Source organism: Ambystoma mexicanum, chromosome 2p (assembly GCF_040938575.1).
Source record: "Ambystoma mexicanum isolate Mex_15411 chromosome 2p, UKY_AmexF1_1, whole genome shotgun sequence".
Lineage (NCBI taxonomy): Eukaryota > Metazoa > Chordata > Amphibia > Caudata > Ambystomatidae > Ambystoma > Ambystoma mexicanum.
In genome coordinates, this window is record NC_090923.1 from 1,273,557,594 (window position 1) to 1,273,579,634 (window position 22,041).

The 22,041-nt window shown below is 44.6% G+C and overlaps 1 protein-coding gene across 1 annotated transcript in view; it reads left to right on the top strand.

The window, feature by feature from the left end:
• CPPED1 (calcineurin like phosphoesterase domain containing 1) overlaps positions 1 to 22,041 on the top strand; it is a 1,551,866-nt gene that overhangs the window by 981,778 nt on the left and 548,047 nt on the right. The gene's annotated exons all lie outside the window — the stretch shown is intronic.

Consider the following 22,041-nt stretch of genomic DNA (forward strand, 5'->3'; position numbering starts at 1 on the left):
CATTAGAGATTAGAGAGGCATATACAATTCTTGTGCTTCCTAGAGTGAGACTCTTCTGAAGCAAGCTGGAACCTGTAGCCTCGGATAAACATTTCAGATAAAGATGAATAATTTTGAATAAAGGTAATACAGAGTCACAGTGTGACTGTGAGACCAGCGAATCCTACTGCATGCATCCACCGGGAGGCACAGCAGGTGGTGCCCATAGCAACCCACTTCCACGTGGCTCTGTCCTCTCATACAAAAAGATGTTGAGTTTCTCCAGCTCACCACAAAATGCTGTATTTGATGCCTGACCCCGTTCGGATAACCTAAAACGGGGGGCTAGGATATTGGGGCCTGCTAGAAGAGTCCTAGAGAACCAACATGGGAGTCAATGTCACAGTACCAGTCAAGTTTGGCACACTATGCTAGCACAGAAACTGTGAGTGATGGTTTGAAGAGCTTGAGAGGTGACCTTATCCAAGGGAGTGAGAGAAGGACCAAAGTGATAAATGGAGTGGGTCCCCTGGTTGGGTGGCAGACAGTTTGTGATGCCATTTCCAACCCTGCCAAACCTAATCCCTTTTTGCAATAAAATTAAAATAATTTGGTTTCAAGTCGTCTCTGTTGATTCCTTGGCTGTTAAAAACCTAATTGTAAGTTGGTCAACATAGCACATAGTGGCACCACTAAGCGTCTCTATAGAGTAATGTATTTTAGTGCTTTTGGTGTATCTTGCTGACTTTCTAGCATCTTCATGGTTGCCACATTATGAAGTAGTTATTACTTGCTGGGTAAACAAGATATAATATATACCTAAAATCTCATGGAACGCAGCTTGACAACAGATGTTATTTTCTTTTTTTTTTATTGTTATGGTTGAAAAAAAATTCAACCTTTCAATACAATTTTAAAGGACAAAATGGATTCCAGAAAAATACTCGATGGACAAAAAAACAATCTGGGTAAACAACAATAACCAAAACAAACACGAATCCTTCTTAAAAAAAAACAATGGCGTAAAAACAAGTCCAATTCAGATTTGATGAGTCAATTAAATGTCCTGAAAAACAATCACTAATATCCTTAAAGTGACTAGAAATTTAAAATCTCTAAAACTAATAGAAATGTTATCGTTGCTAAAATCACAGTAATATGTTGGCGAGTAAAAATCTTTTCCCATAAAATATCAGCTGATAAATCTCTGTAATCCTTAAAAATATGTTGAAAAAACAATTTCCTTTATGGGAGCAAATATGGACACAAAACCATCAAATGTTTCAAGCTGATTCTGATTTTTACAGAATCAACAACGTTTTTAATCTCCTTCCTAAAACTTTTCTAGTCGGCCATAATTTAAAACAAAGTCTTAAAAACGATGCTCTAAACATTGGTAACAGAAAATTCATGAGATAAGCAGGAATGTGATTCAAGGGTTACAACTCAAAGTGACCACTCTTAAAAATCTTATATTTGTTAGACTGCTCCCAGGGAAGCCTCCAATCATAGTGCCATCGTTTAACCTTGGCACTGTCTGGATTAGTTACAAGTAGATCTAAAGAAATGTCTGCTTCAGTCATCGTATCTATGCAGGCTTTCTTCCAAGCCTGCAAAGAGCGATCCTATTTGGGTTCTAGTAATAACGCTATGGAAGGCATTATTGAAAAAGAATTACAATTGTTCAAAATACATTTCCTGAACAAAGGCATAGATTGCCATGTGTACATAATGTTTAGTGACAATAGCCCCAACTTGTATCATATCAGCTGAATAGGCAGACTTGATGGAATAGACAGCACTTTTCTCCAGAACAAAGACTTGGCTTTATTCCAGGCCGGCATAACTTCTACCATCTTGGTTTCTGCCCCGTAAATTAAGATGGGAACCACTTTTTGTTTATAGAAGTTGACTAATGGCTTACAGGAGCATTTCCCGTATTTCCTGTGTTTGATTGCGGCCTGGGAAGCCATTGATAAGGCCTTTTCAACATCGAGCATATAAGGGGTCTCTTGACTACTGTTGTTAGAATTAATTCCTAAATAACGATACTCAAATTACCAAAGGACTTTTATATAAAAAACACTTTGCTGCACATCTCCTTAAAGGCTTTTTTGCAGTTGAAATAAGATTGTTGGTTTTATAAACATTGATAGTTAAAGGATTCTTGTTTACGTATTGTTCCAGGGCCAATAATGATCTTTGGAGACCCATCAGTGTTTTATCTAAAATAACAAGCTCATCCACATAGAGCAGCCATGGTAAGGGAGTAGTCCCCAATTTTGGCAGATAGCAGATGACACTTTTCAAGTGATGACCAATATCAGTTATGAATAGGTTAAAACGGGTGGGTGCTAAAATGCATCCCTGCTTTAGACCTCTGAATGTTGGACGTGATTGTGTAAGAAGTCTGTTCTGATTCTGTCTTATTTGTATGGACGTGTCTGAATACAATTGGGAAACCAGTGCTAGAATATATACCGGACATGCTGCCTCTTCCATTTTTAACAAAAGATCTCTTGGGACTGAATCGAAGGCTATTTTAAAATCTATAAAGGCCATATAGACCGACTGACCTTTTTGAATGACTCTTTTCTTGACCACGGTTAGTGCCAAAGATTTATTGAAGTACCTAGTCCCGGGACAAAACCTGGTTGCTGCCTGTCCCACACAGATGCGTGCTGAATCCAGAGCGTCATATCTCTGAGGATCAAGCAGGCAAAGATCTTACCCGGGGCATCCAAGAGCACAATACGCCGATAATTTTTGCGATAATTCTCAATCTCCCTTCTTAAATATGGGGATGGTGACAGATTTCTTCCAGGAATGTGAAATTTGCTTAAATTGTACAACCTGGGCTCTAGATGTACTACATTTTTGTATCTGGAGGAGTATATCATCCAGATCAAAAACTAGTGTATCATCGGTGCTCCATGTGTAATTCCCTTTACAAGGGGTTGAAGAAAATATTATGTCCATACTTTCTACTGGATTGGATTAGTTTGGAGCGGGAATTGGAGATATTTGTTATCTTTATTCAATAGGGCCAAAATTTGAGCACTGTTTTTAGATGCTATTCTACGTAGGCTGGTACATGATATCATATGGCATTTATAACGCGCTTATACACAAGTGTTTTAAGGCGCGAAGAGGCAAGGGAGGGGGTACAGAGGGAAGACAAAGACAACGATCTTACTGGGCCAGGTGACATTGAGATTGCGCAAGTGCAGGGGAGGGGGAAAGGGAAAGTGCAGGGGACAGTGCAATACATAGGATCAACAGTAAAAAATAAATTGAATACATAAAACAATAGGTAAAAAGTGCAGCCAGCTAGTTGCAAGTGCAACGGTAAGTGCAGACATCAAGAGTCAAGAGCTGGTGGGGACTGCCGGGATACAGAAACAGCCCCTAAGTGCAGGGGTTGCCCGGAGTCAGTGCAGGTGTGCAGCTGGCAGGGGAGGGGAACTGGGCCCATGATCAGAGGGTAGCCAGGTGGCCAATGCAGTTTCAGTCAGAAGTTCAGCAGGAGAGAGGAGGAGAGAAAGCAGAAGCAAAGAGGAAGGTCTTCAGGTGCTCCCAGAACCGGAGATGGTTCTCCTCAAGTTTCAGGGAGGCTGTTCCTGAGGGAGGCACCAGCCAAAAAAGGAGATCTACCACCAACTCCTTGCTTGGAGAAGCGACTGACCCTGAGGGAGTTGGAGGTGGATGAGTGAAGAGCTTGAGAAGGAGGATATTTAGGAAGAGAGAGTTGAAGGTAATGAGGCCCAATGCCCCAAAAGGCCTTGTGGACAATGCAGAGGGTTTTGAACTAAATCCTCGCAGCCACTGGGAGTCAGTGCAGAGATTTCAGTCCTGGAGAGATACGATCCCTGGGCTTGAGGCCAAGGACAAGTCTTGCAGTCCTGTTCCAGATGATTTGCCGAAGGCGGAGAGTAGAAGCAGGCAGATTTAAAAAGAGGATGTTGCAGTAGTCCAGCCTAGAGAGAACCAGAGCTTTGGAGACAGTGAGCTTCTGGGGGAAGGAGAGGGAAGGAAGAATACCTCTGAGGAGGTGCAGCTGTAGTGTGACTTCGTCAGAGATGTGAGGAGGGAATGAGAGTGTGGAGTCGAAGATGACCCTGAGGTTTTTAGCCTCACACGTGGGAGAAGGAAGAGGGCCAAGAGAGGCTGGCCAGAGAGCGTCAGGAAAGGAGGGAGCAGGTATGCCGATGCGGAGAATCTCAGTCTTACTGGCGTTAAGGCAGAGATCATTGGCGGCACACTACTCCTGCATAGCAGACAGACAATCACAGATGAGAGAAGGAGAAGAGGTGGTGGAAGGGGGCCTGAAAATGAGCTGGGTGTCGTCTGCATAGCACTGGAAGTTGGGGCAGAGAGCAGCAATGAGGTGGGCAAGAAGTGCCTGTTATTGGTTGAACAGCCAGGGAGAGAGGTTAGACCCCTCGGGAACACCACAGGTAGAGATAGAGATAGAGGAGAAGAAGGACCCAAGTTGAACCTGTAAGGGTCAATCGGAAAGGAAAGCCATTTGTGACTTCAAACATTTCTTATATTCAAGCTTAAATGTTTGGGATATGGATAATCTCCTAGGCATATCTAGATGAGATATTGCTCTGAGGTTTTTCCTTAATTTTCTCTTCCTGTCTCTAATCTCAATATACAAGAGATGCTTATGTTTGAAAGTAGGTCTAGGACCTGCATCATTTTGTTCTATAAATAGGCTCAGAACAGCCACATAGCTGCCCTCTCACCCTATTAATTCTAAGTTAAGTGATTACTGCTCATTAATTATTCAAGCATTTAGTTTATCCAAAGTTGAAGTAGTCCATCTAAACCTGTTCCTCCCCCATCTGACCTCCAAGTTTAAGCCATAATACTTCCATTGGAGGAGGGGCAGGGGGAAGTATCGGGCTAACCGTAACAAATTGTGGTCACTATGGTCTTGAGGGATCACTTGAAAAGATCTGATGCTCATAAGGATCTTTCTTTCAACATACACGTAATCAATGATGGAGGCCTGCTTAGCCCGTCTCCAAATTGGCATAGGAGGTATGTCACCTTTTAAAGCTCCATTCAGCATGATAAAATTACGACTTCTCGTTAGGGCTAACCATCATTTTGCTGCATTACCGATAGAACCAAAATCTGTCTCTGTGCATTAAATGTTTAAATCACCCCTGATAATTGTTGAAATAATGTTGGAGTCTTGTGGAATCAGGTCCAACATTTGTTCTACTCCCTCCAAAAATAAATCGTCAGTGATTATTGAATGCTTCCAGTACAAGTTTAGAAGAGCAAAATACCCATTGGTACATACCTGTTTTGTAAGCTGCATGAAGGAATTTGGTGAGGCCCAAGGCGCCAAAGAAAACCCAGTGTTCTTTTTGCATGCAGCTAACAATCCTTCTGGGGGCCTCCCTTTTTTTAAGCTTAAAACACTGGTACCAAAAGCAAGGCGTAGCCATCCCATGCAGGGAGTTTTAAAAGCCAAGTTTCCTAGAGCATGTCTATGCCCAGGCCTCACAGAGGATTACCTTCTTTAACAAGTAGGTGTTTGAAACCTCTAGTGTTCCAAGTTGCAACTTTCAAACTTAGGAATGCTTTTTTTGACTGGGAGTTTATTCTGCGCATGCTGATCGTTCCGTGCTATTGCATCCGGCAACCAGGGCCAATTCAGGGCTTTCTGGTTGTATGGTGCTGATAGCAACTCGATCTGCCATGGCCTTTTTGACTTTCCGGGGGTGCAGGAGATCCTCAATGGAAGTATGCAGCACCTCTTCCCCCTATGATGTAAGGATGGTGAGTCCTCTGACCTAGTATTTGGAAATTGGGGATTGACCGCTTCCCTCAAAATAAATCCCTGCTGGAAGAAGTGATTTCTTACTCACAATAGTGCTTTGGTAACCAACTGGGACGACACCAACAACCTCTCCTTGCCCAGGTCGTAGTCACTCAGGAATCCGACCTGGGCAGTGTCCATGGATTGCATGTCCTCCAGGCCTGGAATATCGAATAACAGGTTAAAAATACTAGAGCTGCTTAGGATGAACTCTGCATGAATTCCTCCTCTACATTCTAATGCAAGGCTATGATGATTACTAAAATGCTTCAGAGAATCACAATGAGGGTGATGTGAACGGGCCTGCCTCAAAGAGGATAATGACTCCTGTCTTATTTTCTTTTGACCCCTGACATTCCTCCCCTCTTTTTGGTAAAGGTTTCCACGTATACTCAAGTGGTCCTCTGTGATCAGTTTGTTCTTCCCTAGGTGTAATACCTTCTTGTTGGGTCCGATTTGGCTCCTTGTGATTTTTTAATAGACGATTCCTTCTCTGCTCTAGTGTTAGGATTTCACCCGGAGAAGAGGGGGTGTTCAAATATTATGATGATGACGTTGTGCCCTATTAAGTACCTTGTTCCTAGAGGACTGATTATTTTACATACAGGCTGCCTCAGTCAATGAGCAATCTCCGTTTGTATGTACAGTGAGGTAAAGAAAGTCTGCCTCTTGTAATAGTATATCTATTCCTTCCAGCTCTTACTGCTGGGAATTAAATTGCTTAGGGCGAAGGGTATCTTCAACTATCGTGACAAATTTTGAAATTTTGTTACATTGAAGTTTCACATTTTCCCCTAATAACTTTGTTTGATTGATTTCCTTCGGGGGCGTGGATGAAGTGCGCAACATTTGCTCGAGCCAAATAAAGTTGATCTCAAAAGAGATCTCAGATTTTTTATCTTTTTAGCCACGTGCGTAGATTTCAAAGCCCCTTTTCTCTTGGTAACATTTTTCAAAGTTGGTTCGGTTGACGGTACAATCACATCACCAATTTCATCAGCTGGATCTTGGAGTATAATACTTTTGCTACTCTGAACCAAATTATCTTGTTTGGCCGGGAGTTGATTATTATCCAAAATGCCAAATTCTAGAATAGAAGACTGTGAGTCTGGGTCCCTGGCCACCGGGGCTAGTCCCATGATCGAGGTCACAAATTTACATTGTTCCGTACCTTCGGGACACCAATCTCCCTCTGGAGTAGGTACTACTCCAGGGTTATTTTAATTGTCACAATGGTCAGTAAGCCGAGTTGTTCTGCAGCTTTCATGTCCAATGTTTCATATAATTTAGCTAAAGCCATTAATGCAGTGTTCATGGGCGTCAGTGTAACCTCCATCATGGGAACCTGCCTCTGGTTCAAGCCAAGAGACTTCAAGGCGTGGGGTTGAACAAAAGAAACTGAAGAGCTGAATGATGAATTCAAATTTTGGAAAAAAATTGAGATAGATTTAGCAGAAGAGGAGAGAATTATAGTGGCAGTTAAGTGTCTTCTACAAGGACCTGTTCTGCTGGTATTTTTACTGAGTCAAGATGGTGAGTTACACCCAATTTTGACAATGGGCTCCTATTTATTAACAAAGAGTTATCACACCTGTGCACAAAACTTGAAATTTTGCTGGCTACCTCCGGATGGCCATCTACCAGCAAGTTATCAACAGAGCCTAAACTAGGAATACATAGAAATGAAACGTCCCCCACATGGACATGGACTGTCGTGGTCAGGGGAGCCTGGATATCCACTGGGCGAGGCGTGGCTGCAGTATCAACCTCCCCGATCAGCGGTAATGGAGGGAATAACACTTCAGCAACTCCTTGAGGCCCCTCCCCTCTCCTCTACCTGTGGGAATTCCACCACAATGACGGAATCCGATATCTCTATAAAGTCTATAAGTAATTCTTGAGTCGGAAGAGGAACGTCAAGGGATTAAAGCCCGCAGTTAGCAGATTTGGGGTTTCTATCAGCCTCTACTTCAGAGGGTCACTTTAATTTATCCCAATAGCCTTTGATGTCAGACATTAAGGATTTTGTGTGGTGATGTTGCAGGCCCAGTTTCTGCAAGTGGAGGCCTGTTTCCATGCACATATATTGGAAATAGAGAAGGTTTCAGTTGTAATGTCAGCCACTTGTTCCGAGTGAACCTCGCTAGGCATAGTTGACTTAAGTGTATATGTAAAAGTAATTTCAGTGAAGACGAAGAAAAAAAAAACACAATTTAAAATGTGTGATAAACAAAAAGAACAAGAGACAAGCTAAAAATAAAAATCCTGTCTACTCCAAAGCAGAACAAATCCAAGAACAGGGATAGTTACCAGTCAGTGATTTTTTCTAAAGCGGACAAGAATTAAATAATAATGATGATGATACCGCTCCTTAACTGCACTCGGTGAAGCACTTCGTGATGCATGCATGCATGGTTATGAACATGGGGGCAGTTTTTAAATGTGTTTGCGGAAAAGGAGCATGGCCAACAAGCATTCTTGAAAGTTTAGTAATTTTGTCCCGAAATAAATATTAAAGCTGAAAGTAAAAAAATAAAATGGGTCAATGATTATCTGTGAGTACCTGATGTTGGTTTCCACCAGTTTTCTCCATGGCAGGGTGTAAATACTGGAAACCGAACCAAAGAATAGAGCCCAGAGGTTCTGTCAGAACACTATCGGGTCCCAGGTCTAGGCACGATCCACAGCAGTCAACAGTTAGAAGCTTTACCTTTTGGTATCTGGCTTTGATTAGGTTGACCTATAACAGAAAGGTTAGAGTTAGAACTCTGTTCTCTGTATTTATTCTTCCCCTGCCTCAGCCAGCCCTTCAGTGAGATAATTACAGCATTCGTGTGTGGATCTATCTTAGGAAGACTGGACGATAAAGGAAGGGTTCATAGGTGGGAATCTCTTTGGAAAGGGGAGCATAGAATAGGAAGGTAATAATATAGGTGAGCTCTATTAGGGTGTGAAAGGAAAGTTAAAGTCTCTCTATGAGAACTAGGCAAGGTTCTCCTAGCTGTCCCTATCTTGTCAAATAACTTTCTTGAATAACCCAGGACTGAGAGCGGGATCTTGGTCTGGCATGGATCCTAAACCTTCCTCTAACTCTCATTACAGCCTCTATCCTACCCTGAACTGTTACAGAACACTGAACCTTCAGCGCACTAAAGTATTATATTTTCATGTTATGAAATAAAACAAAATAGAAAATGTTCAGTGGACTTATCTACATAGCCCTTGCCCTAACCCAAACCCTTGCTATAATACTTTCTTTAGCCATACCCTAACTGCAACTCTACCACTTACCTTAATGCTTTCTTTACCCTAAGTTCTGGGTTTATCCTAACAACTATCCTCTGTCGACACCACCAGCCTCTACAACCTCCCTATGCCTTTCTTTACCAATTACCCAAGCCATTACTCTATTATCCCTAGCCTTACAATAGCCCCTACCCTAACACTTACCCTGACCCTTAATCTACCCTACTGACTAACCAAACCCCAACATATTTAACCCGTATCCTTACCGTAACACCTATCCTAACCCTAAATCAGGCAGTTACAAGCCCACTAAACCCTCCTTAACCCTAACATTTACCCTAGCAGCAGTACATTTTTGTCTACTTTTCTGCTGCATTTATTGACTACATTTTACTTAGCAACTTTTTCCACTGCGGAGGTATTTTCACCACAACGTTTTTACTGACTACATTTGTCTTGGCTACAATTTCACTGGATAGCCTCTACAGCTCTTCACTTTCTAGTACCCTCACTCAGCCTTTGCTTTCCAGTTTTTCCTTCTTCAAATCTTTCCTCTCTTCTTCATGCTTTTTACTCATCCTCTTTCTACTTCCCTCTGGGTCTTTTCTCTCTCCTTTCTCTCCTTCCTTCCTCCATTCTTCACTTCTCTACCTTCTATACCACCTACGCCTGTCAATTCTTCTATCCTCTCCTCGCTCATAACTCCATTTTGCTCCTGCTTTCCACTGCTCTCCTCTCTCAAGCATCAACCCCTGCATGAGCTGAACCTCTGGACTGCTCATCGGCTTCCACAAACCTCTTCAAAACCGTGTTGCATTGACCCACCCTTCTTGGCACAGGTCCTCAGACCAGACACTTAAATGGCTATCAATGTCTTGGAAATCAGCCCTTTAGTGTTTGTTGCTGTTAGCCTCTGCGGTTGTTTCCTTAACTGTCTGGTGCTCACTCTGAGTCATGAGTCAGCTATTTGTCATGCAGTGTATAAACTGGATTTTCTAACATAAAACCAATGATGTATGCAACAGGACCCCAGGGTAAAGCACTTCTTCAAAGAACTTGATTTTTTGATCCTCTGTCCCTGCTGCTGGTAATGTACTGCCTCTCCTTGCTATCTTGTGCCCAGAATACTGCCTAAAATATGATTTTATTGCCCCCTCCAGCCTCCCGATCCCTCTTTCTGGTTTTCCCAACCCAAGCCCACCCCTGATTACAGATTGGGCCCAGTGCCCTGCTCCTAAACACTGCATGGGTGTATTGTAGTGCAAGCCCTCAGCGCTGCATTTGTGCTGCTGCCCATGTTACTGGTAAGGTACTGCCTCTCCTTGCTATCTTGTGCCCAGAATAGTGCCTAAAATTTGATTTTTAACACCTGCTGCTTCATGGTGCGCATATTACCTTCTCCACCCTCCCGATCCCTCTTCCTGGTTTCCTCGACCCAAGGCTGCCTCTTTGCTGACCCCTGATCGCTGATTGGGCCCGGTGACCTGCTCCTAAGCACTGCCGTGGGTGTATCGTAGTGCAGGCCCTCTGTGCATTTGGGCCACTGCCTGTGCTGCTGGTAAAGTACTGCCACTCCTTGCTATCTTGTACTGAGAATACTGCCTACAATTTTATTTTTAACACCTGCCACCTCGCGGCGCATATATTGCCTCCTCCATCCTCCAGATCTACCTTCCTGGGTTCTCCGACCCAAGCCTGCCTCCCTGCCCACCCCTACCCACCCCTGATCACTAATTGGGCCTGTTGCCCTGCTCCTAAACACTGCTGTGGGTGTATCATATGTGCAGGCCCTCAGCACTGCATTTGCGCCACTGCCCGTGCTGCTAGTAAGTTACTACCTCTCCTTCCTATCCTGTGCCCAGAATACTGCCTATTCACTGACAACCATCACTGAACCATATCTTGCATCTAGATAGACTATGTTAGTCCGACAAATATTGCATCTATATAGACTGTGTTAGTCATCCAAATCTCTCTTCTATACAGATTGTGTTAGTCAAATCTTATAGCTACTGCCTAATTTGCTATATCCCATCTAGGCGTTTCGCTGTCTTTCCAGATCTCCCAAATCTAGGCGGTACTGCATTTTACTGTCTAGTGTTGTATGCCTATTTAGGCCTTGTGAGAAACAGAAGGGTGTCTCACTTGCTAGTTCCTGGGGATCTCTCTCTCTCTCTCAGGTGGCCAGGGTACGGCCATCGCCTTTGGATCCAGACCCTGGGGTGGACCTTTGCGGGAGGATCACCTGGGTAGGGGATCTTCAGGGAGTGGGGGTCCAGTATCCCCCCTTTCCCGTGCCCATACCAATCCTATTTTATAGGATTCTCAAACGTTCCAACTTCCCCTCCCTTCTACACAAACGCTGGGCCGAGGCAGAGGAGGACTGAGAGTAAAGAAGCTAACACTGCATATCCCTTTGGACATGTGCCATGAATAAGGTCAGGCAAAGTCAGGTACTTGACCGTAATCGCATACATCTGATACCCATTAGCTCCCCCACACGGATTAAAGGTGGATCATGGTGTTACTCACCGGCCGGCGAGTGGTTCAGGCAAGCGACCAGGAAGGAAGTACTGGATGTTGATTGAAGAGCTCGAGGTGGAGCCTCCACCTGAGCCTCCTCTCTGTTGAGGGAATAAGCTCTTTTTGATGATATGACCCTCAGCTGTACTGAATTACAGACTGAGAGACTGATCACCCAAAAGAGCGGGGAGAACACACCGCCACGGACCCAGCTAAAAAGAAAAGTACAATTGGTAAATACTTGGAAAAAGCAAAGATCATCAAAAGAGACAAGCCTCTCAGAAACAGAAAGTACCTGTGTCGCCCACTCCCCTTATCATCGAAAAGGAACAGAAATGGAATTTGCCCTGTAAGTACAGAAAAGAGATTAACTTCTATTTTGAGGATTTGGGTAAGAAATGAATAGATACAGATAGGAATAGAAATGAAGGAAGTCTTACCATAAGGAATTGGACAGGAGTTGAAATAACCTAAACTATAACAACGGAAGTACAAAACAATAAACAGGAAGGTTAGAAAAGGAGATTTTTGTGTTTAATCAGCAAAGCGTCCTTGTGTGCACTTGAGGGAGTAAATCCAAAACCTTGGAATGGAGTCGAAATCCACAATAGAACACTGGAATGGTATAGTACACAGTACTTGAAGTCAGCTGGGAAGAAAAGGCGGTGGTAGATTTATCAGGACAGAAGGAAGGCAATCCAGTAAACAGGCAGCAAAATCCAATACACAAGCAGGCTAATGACGGTACAAAATCAGGAAAAAAGCAATCCGTAGGACAGGCAAAAGTCCGGTACACAGGTAGGCAGAAACAGTACAGAATCAGGAAACAAGCAAACCGTAGAGCAGGCAAGGGTCCGGTACACAGGAAGTCAAAGTATTTGAGAATTCTCAGGAATTGGTACACAGGAAGGCTGGAAGGCACAGAAGACAAAACTTCGGATGCCGGTTGCAACTTTAATCAGAAGCAGCGTTCTTACCGTTGCAGTTCCTAATATACTCAGGAGGCGGAGCGCTGTAAGCCCGTCAGAGCTCACGTTCCGAATAGCCGGAACTACACGCAAAATTAGGTTTCCTGGGAGTTGTAGGCAAAGGCTAGGTTGTCGATACCTTTGATGTTGTTGAGCCCAACCTCCAGGGTAACCGGCACCGAGAGTAGTAAGGGAAGCTGAAAAACATCGGATATTGTGGCGAAGCGTCACAACTTTGGTAGGTACGTTGTTGGTTTGTTTCACCTGGCATGATGAAGAGGTGCGCAGGTCACTCAGACCCCGATGTGTGACACATGGAGACACACTCTGAGCAAGGTGGAACACGAGAAGAAGCAGATCTTCCTCTTCCAGGGTGAAGGCGAACCTACTGGAGCAGGACGACCGATCGAGGGACTATAGCGAGGGGTTGGGAAACCCTGAAGGTCCCTGCAGGAGGTTGTTGCCTCCAGCAAACCATGAAGGTTACTCAGAGAAAGCCAGTTCCAATACAAGAAGAAGCCTGCATTGTGTTTCATGGATGCCGGCAACCCTTCCGGGTGAACGGCAGAGTTGGGGCAGCAAGGCCAAGCCTGGTATTAGTTTGCAAAGGTAGCGGGCGCCCATCTCTCGACAGAACAAGGCCTGATAACCTGTTCAGTGGTTATTAACCACTTGAGAGTTCGCAGCCACTGCTTTTACTCACTGTGCCTTTCACAGATGGGAAATATCCATTTGCATATCAGTCTTTGTCCTGCCCAGGGGCAGTCCAGCACCGAAATGCAATGGCAATTCCAACCTGAACGAGAGTACCACCAGCAACCCCATACACGTGTTTCACCCTTGTTGGGGATCATCAGTGAGGTGAAGCTGATGCCTCTCTAAGCACAGTGAGAGAGAGACCACGTCTGGTTGCCCCCAGGAGACCTAGGGTTACCAATCCCAGGTTCCTTGAAATTTAGTTTGCAAAGGTAGCGGGCGCCCCTCTCTCGACAGAACAAGGCCTGATAACCTGTTCAGTGGTTATTAACCACTTGAGAGTTCGCAGCCACTGCCTGGTATTAGCCTTGACTTGTGAATCAAAGCCGCAGAGAACAGAAAGGAATGCAAACAACCGGTGAGTTAGCGAAAGAAATGAAAGGCCGGTTTGTGTCAAGAAAAGATTGAAGCCGCAACAGGGTATCTCCAAATTGAAGGTTGCGGGCATGCTAATGAGACACGAAAGACTAATGAGACACGAAAAGTAAGCAAACCTGTAGTGAACTTTAAAGTCAGCATTAACTGTGAAGTCAGTAATACAGAGTAGCAGAGTGGTCTGGTGAAAGAAAACAACCCCCTCGAAAGTCTCTGTGAAATGTTTTGAAGTTAAAGTGACAAACTCTGAAATACGCAAAGGTAAGGATTAACCCTGACGAAAGGGGGAAGTTAAAAGGTGATTGTTTTAAGAGCTGACTGTTATGGAACTACAGAGACCAGGAGACACTGGGGCCAATGTGATGAGGGAGAGCTGAAGTGAAAGTTGAAGTGGTCCTGTGGGTGGTCTACGGAAAAAGCCTTTCACATTCTAAAGTCTTCAACTTCAGTGAAAGGTCCAAGCCTGACCGAGGGAGACCTACATGAAAGTTAGGGGAATGGACCCCTAAAAATGTGAATAAAGCTTGGAGAAGGGAACCCCTGCAAGTGCTGTGGTTGCGAGGTCCGAGCCCGGCTGAGGGAGATCTACATTGAATCAGGTACTTTTGTTGAGAGGACCGAGCCCGACGGAGAGGGACCTACATGAACTGTTGATGCCTTGAGAGGTCCGAGCCCGAACGAGGGAGACCTATGTGAACTTTTGTTGAACTGTGAAGGAACTTTTGGTGAACTTAATTGACTTTAAGATGGAAGCCAAGAGGACCCGACCCATGTTTTGAACTGCCTTTTTTAGCCTGAGCCAGAGTGTGTCATACAGTCTACGCGGGCTGCTTTACTCCCTGCTGTCTAATGTGGGGAGGAGAGCTAACTCAGCCATCTTGATCCTTTATGTTATAACACTGACTTTCCTTTGCATTCACAATCCCCTTTACACACTTTTTGTATAAGAGATAGGGCAGGCATTAGGTTTTTGTAGTATAGGCCATTTTGATTTGACATAGACTGACTAGGACTGTGTTTTCTTTATTGTTTGATGGTAGATACCACTCCCATCATAGCTATAGAGGGGTTTTGAAACGTGCTGCTCTTGTGTCAGTGTCATACTTATGATACCATGCCTCCCTTACAGCCTCTCTCCCTCTATTCATGTGTCCCAAATCTAGGTGCTACTGTATTTTACTGCCCATGGTGGTATGCCCATTTAGGCCCCCCTCTCTCTATTCTGGGGTCCCAAATCTAGGTGCTACTATATTTTACTTCTACTGTTGCAACCCCATCTAGACGCTATCCAGGTGTCCCAAAACTACACACTACTATATTTTACTGTCTACTGTAGCAATCCAATTTAGGCGTTTCTCCTACTATCTAGGTGTCCAAAATGTAGGTGCTACTGTATTTTACTGTCCACTGTTGTATGCCCATTTAGGCCCCTCTCTCTCTATTCTGGGGTCCCAAATCCAGGTGCTACTATATTTTACTTCTACTGTTGCAACCCCATATAGGCACTATCTAGGTGTCCCAAAACTAAGTGTTACTGTATTTTACTGTCTACTGTTGTATACCCGTTTGGGACGTTTCTCCAGTTATCCAGTTGGACGTGCCCCCTACACATTCCGGTGAACCCTTCCCGCAGGTTAGACACCATGCCACACACTGGCCAAATCCAAGCCGCACAATGACACGCCATTAGGCCTGACAAGACTCATCACACCCCAACCCAGCCATACCAAACACACAGTCTATCATCCCAGCCTTTCACCCCCCACCCACTACACCCTCCAAGTAGATCTCGCCCCGCTCTATCGAAAGCAGCAAAATGGAGAGCAGGAGCACAAAACATTAAACCCTGTAATATTCTGGACCTCCGAGCGACCCAGGTAAACCAATCTTCTCACATCACCCCCTGCTAACTACTCACCTGCACCCACTGCTCGCACCTCCCCTGAGCAACATAGCACCCCCCCACAACCCATGCTTCTTTTCTCTGCAGGACCCGCCCTGGCCAAAATCCAACCCCCACAGAACCCACACTGTCAGCCACACCCCATGGGCTGCTCAAAGTCAAGGAAAGGCCCAAACCAAGACCAGGCCAGCTCACTCCTAGCTTTTCCCATCCTCCAAACCAGATCCCACACCCTGCCACCTCACTGTAGTGCCTGTACCTCCCCGCCGGCACCCAACCCACACATTCCTAGACCTATCCCCTCTTTGCCCATCCCCCTGGCCCTATTCCACATGCCTCCTCCCAACACCCTCCACCGCCCACCCCTTTGCCCCTACCTGCCCCAACTGATCCCCTTTCCCTAATGCCCTCCCTCCGGTCACACCCTCCTCCAACTGCCTTCCACCCCCTGCTTCCCCACTCCTGCTCCTCCTACCATTCCCTGCCAGACCCGTCTAGCACTTGCAACCATACCCCACCAACTTACTTCCCCTCATCAATGCCAGGTCAGGCTCCAAAAAACAAATTCCACATCTTTGACCTCAACACAGAGGAAAATCCAGACGTCCTTTTCATCACAGAGACCTGGTTTGCTGATGATTATCAGCCCATTGCGCACAATGCCTTCCCACCCGGGTACAACCTTATTGTTTGAAACAGATCACGAAGGGGTGGCGGACATGCGATACTACACAAACACCAATTGCCACTAATAATTAAGAACACCACAGCCAAAACCACAGACTACGAATCCCTTCTGGTAAAACTATAACTCTCACTATCCACCTCGCACAGCTTCCTACTTATCTACAGACCTTCTGGGTACAACAACAACTTTGCAGACACACTCTGCGATGCTCTGACAACCATCCTCAAGCTCCATCCAACACTTACCATCCTAGGAGATTTCAACATCTGGACCCTCACACCCTATGACCCAATCTCTCACAGACAACCAAGAAGCACTCAACCTGACACAACGCATCTCCACACCCACCCACACTGGAGGTCACACCCTTAATGCTATCTTCTCCACTGCAAACATATCCACACTGCCCCCACACCCACTATCATGGACCTATCACTCAGCAATATTCTTCTCTGTACCACTGACCACTGTATGTCGCACCCAAGGTCATGCCAGACATCCCCCTACCCCCACAACTCTCATTCCGCTATGGAAAAGAGTTATCACCCCAGATCTAGCCAACTCCCCATTTCCCAACACTATCCCTCCTGGAAGGGCCTCTCCTGTCAAACTCTTTGACCTCTGTCTCTCCAACGCCCTTACACTCCTTACCCAACAAAACGGTCCTCTCAGTGATTAGGACCCACACCCAGGTGATACACCGCCAACCTCAAATTATTAAAACCCCTCAAGCATCAGATAGAACAGACCTGGAAAAGCATCCCTATGGCCCAGAACAAAACCGCCCTAGCAAGACTAAGCAGAGCATATAGACTAGAAATCAGAAAAAGAAAGAAGCATTCTATGGGAACCAAATCTTAAACGCTCTGAACCCGAGCAAGGAACTGCATTGAATCATTTCCAAATTCAACTCCCCATCCTGCTCTAAACCCCCCCACAACATCTCCCAATCCCTATGTGACACCTTATCAGAACACTTCCACAGTATCGCTATCGACAGACACTTAGTCATCATCTCTAAATTTGAACAAATGCCCTGTGAGAAACCTGAATGTTTCTCACCCGCTATTCCCTGGGGATCTGTCATCCAGGTGACCAGGACACGCCCATCGCTTTTGGATCCAGTTCCTGGGGGTGGACTTGTGGGGGAGGATTACCTGGGTGAGGGGTCTTCAGGGAGGGGAAGTGGGACTCCGGATGGCAAGACAAGGTATCCCCTTCCTACGATACCTTTACTTCATCCTTCCAAGTAGGATACTTAGATACTCAACCCCACCCCTTTCCCAACACAAACCTTTCCTCACGGACAGCTCACTACAAGAGAAAACGGACTAACACCCGAGCCGTACACCTGACATGTCCCAATACAATAGTCAGGCAGGATCAGGCAATTATTGCTGACCATCACACACACCTGACTTCGATTACACTCCCCACACAGATAAACGGCGGAGCATGAAAGCACACTCTGAGCAAGGGAAAGCACACAAAGAAGCAGCAGTTCCAAGATGGCAGTTTAATACAAGGCGAAAGATGGCAAAGCTGAAGAGGATTGCAAGGAGGGAAGTGCCCTTGACCTTTTCAACGAAAGACCTTTACTTTCATGAACCTTCGAGAATAGGAAACATAAGACGTGCAATCAAGGCTGAAGAATCCTGCATTGTGTGTCGGAGGTACCCGGGGCTCTCCCGTGTCAATAGTCAACGCAGGGAGAATTGTTTGCTGACATGGTACTGTCTTTGGCTCCTACAACAAAGCAGCACCAGTGAAGTCAGCACAGCCGCTGAGTTGGAGAGACTGATACCAGACTGGTCTGTGTTGAAGCCAAGGTTGCAAGCGGCACCATTGTATAGTGAGAACTGAAGAGAACAGTGTATGAAGCGTATGTGGCAAGCAACGCAAACACAATTAAACAGCAGATGAGTGATTGAACTTTGAAGCCAGGATCCGATACCGTATACAGAGTGGTCTGGCACCATGTGGGTGCACATTCAAGTCTCTGTTAGGTATCCAGCTGAATGGTGGCAAATGTGAAGAGTGATAAAGAATTGTAAAATTGAAGTGGTCCTGCAACGGGTCAAGCAAACCCCTGTGCACATTCAAATGTTTTCAATAGTTGATGAAAAATATATGAATTTGGTCCGAGCCCGGCAGATGGAGATCAGCTAACAGCTTTTTGGTAAAGCAAGTTTAATGTAAAGTTATATTGGAAATTGGAATTAGTCAAAGCCTGGCAGAGGGGAACTAATTGAACATTGCATTAAAGGAGATCTGAGCCCGACTGAGGGGGATCCGAGATCTGAGCCCGACTGAGGGAGATCTGAGATCTGGGCCCGACTAAGCAGGATCTGGAGTGAACCGTGAGTCACCAGAGAAAGAACATCCTACAAGAAATTGAATGCATGAATAATTTATGAAATTGTGTTCAGTGGATCTGTGCCCGGCTGTGGGGGATCCGAGGTGAATAGGGAATCGCCTAAGAAATTGAGTACTTGTGAAAATCTGATAGAGGAAAATGACATATCACTTGTTTGTCGCAACAGGCCTTCTGAATGAAGAGACTTTGAAAGACAAAGAGTCTTGGGCATAGAAGGCTCTGATGCTAATGATTGAACTGTATACTTGTGCTAGACAAGCCAGACACTGTGCTAAGCTCGAGTGTACTTCCTTGTCCCGTGCTGAAAACGCGGGGAGAGAGGCCAACGGCATGAACATCCTGACATATCATTTTGTAAACACGTCTTTCTTTTTTGTAACATTGTTTCCCACACTATTTGTATTTAGAGATAAGGATTGACAATAGGTTTATTAGTATAGGCCCTTTTATTTTGACAAGACACTACTAGTGCTGCGTTATTATTATTTGATGGTCGTAGCTTGCTCACATCTGTAGATTTAGGATTAGATAGGCATTTTTCAAACCCTTTTTTAAGTTCAATAAACACCCTTGAGCTGTGGTCACTTGTGTCTGTCTTACTGTTGATACCATGCCTTCCTTATATGTGGTGTCAGGAGTGGGATGTGACTTAATTGAAACAAATTGGGGAACCCTAAAATTCCAGAAGCTTAGTCATAGAGCCTCAGACCCCTCTATTGTCACAAATGAATCAATAGACTTTGATATCTGTAGCAGCAAGGAAACTACTATGATATCTGTAGCAGCAAGGAAACTACTATCTCTCCAGGGAAAAGAGGAATGATTCCCACAGACTTAGTTTTGATACCCCCTCCTGGGTGTTATATTAGATTAGCCCTAAAATCTGGCTTTACCCGGAAGTTCGGTCTCGACGTTCTAACAGGCATCATAGATCCCGACTTCCGGGGAGACATAAAGGTTCTCTTACAGAACCATGGCGGAATTCCATTTGAAGGGCATTGTGGGGACAAATTACACAAGGAATTCTTGAAAGGGCTCTATTTCCTCATTTTAGAGAGAGTGAACCGGAAGATACAGTGAGAGGTACCTTACCTTTGGCAAAGCTGATGAACCATCTACCACTGAAGAGAAAAGGGAAGACTTTACCATCTTTCCCGACATAGCCTTCACCCAACAAAATGACCCAGCCCTCGCTGAGGCTTTCTTACAAGCAATTCCCGAAGGGGAGGAGTTGAGAAGGGAAGACCCTTTTTCTTCCTAAAGCAAGGATTACTGTATAGAAAGGAAAAATCCACAGACAGCCTAAGTAGAATTCAGCTAGTAATCCCCAAAACCCACTGGAAGATTGTACTAGAGATTGCACATTCTCATCTGACAGCAGGACACTTAGGACAATCTAAGACCCAGGGACACTTCAGTGTACATTTTACTGGCCAGATATCCATGCTGATATAAAAAACTTTATTCAGACATGTGAAATATGTCACAAAACCACTACTCACATTCCGTTGCCTACCCCTTTTAATCCTTAACCAATAATAGATGTCCCTTTCTCTAGGATGGGGATGGATATCATTGGACCTTTGGAAGCCTTTAGACTGGGTAACAAATATGTCCCGTGCTTGTCGATTGCGCGACCAGATTCCTTGAGGCATTCACTATGCAGAACAACGCCAGCAGATTTTAAAACACCTATTACCATATTTTTCCAGGGTTGGCTTTCCTAAGGAAATCCTAATGGATCAAGCATCCAATTTTATGAGCAAGCTCATGAGTGAAGTCAAGGAGCTGCTCCATTTCACCACCTTGAGAACTTCAGTTTACCATCCCCAAAAAATGATTCAACAAAACACTCAACATGATTTTAAGAAAGTTGGTAGATAAGGACGGGAAGGACTGGTACTGTATGATCCCCTGGGCACTATTTGCAGTAAGGAAAAACCTTTGGGCATATACTGGATTCCCTCCTTTTGAACTACTTTATGGTAGAGAACCTAGAGATGTCCTGGACATGCTCCGGGAGTCCTGGGAAGAAAGAGAGAGAGGCACCCATTTCCCTTTCGCAAACATCTACCAGATTGTGAGAGCATGTGAAACTTGTTCGAAATCTAGTCTATATTCATATGGAAAAAGCCCAAACACAACAAAAGTCCTACTATGACAAAAAGGTAAACCTAAGATCGGTTTCCGTAGGACAAAAAGTATTGGTCCTCTGGCCTACCCTGGAAAACAAACTTCTCTCTAAGTGGCATGGGCCATATGAAATAATGGAACGAACAGGAACCTGTATTTAGAAGGTAGCACAATCTTACAGGAAACAAGACTCATCTATAGCACGGAAATATCTTAATAGTGGAAGTAAAATACTTCTGCCTCCAATGCCCCAATACAATCCTGTTTGGTACCAGAAGAAATAGATAACTTTGAATTAATTCCTCAAGAGCTATCTAATAAACAATGAGAAGATTGAAAAGATTTAGTTATAACATTTCCCAATCTATTCTTGGAGAAACCAGGAAGAGTGAAAGGCACTTATCACTATATTAGAATACCCAAAGAAAAAAGTGGCCCATCTGAAACGTATAGACTCCCGGAAGCCCGGAAATGGCAACTTTCTATGAACCCTAGACCTAACCAAGGGGTACTGGCAGGTCCCAGTGCATGGACCTGATAAGGAAAAGACAGCTTTTTCAATGCCCCTGGGACTGTTCCAGTTCAAAGTCCTCCCTTTTGGCTTACACAGGCCCCCTGCCCCTTTCCAACGACTTATGGATAGAATATTACAGCCCAACTCTGATTTCTATGGAGCTTATATTGACGATATAGTCATTTATGTAAAACCTGAGAAGACCATCTTTTCCATTTCCTTACTATTATGAGAGCCCTCAGAGAAGCCGGCCTAACTGCCAATCCATCCAAATGCAACCTTGTCCAATCAGCTTTGACATACCTCTGCTTCTTTGTAGAGAATCCTAGTATCCAACCTCAATGCGAGAAAGTGAAGGACGTCGTAGATATCCATATGCCTAAAACTAAAAGAGACCTAAGGGCATTCTTAGGTTTAATCGGTTATTACCGTAGGTATATCCCTAACATTTTGAACAGGACAACTAAGCGGACAGAAAAATTAAAGAACGCTGAACTCCCAAAAATTACCTAAAGGTAGTAGATTTATTGAAGGAGTTTGTGCTACAAACAGACGCCTCCCTCACAGGGCTAGCAGTCTTGTCACAAATTTGTAATAGATTGGAACATTCTGTCTTATTTACTAGTCGCAAGCTTTTCCCACGTGAAATAAATTACTCTGTGCTAGAATTGGAGGCCCTTGCCATCAAGTGGGCCATTACCCACCTTAGATACTATCTCCAAGGACAGCAGATGAGTGAT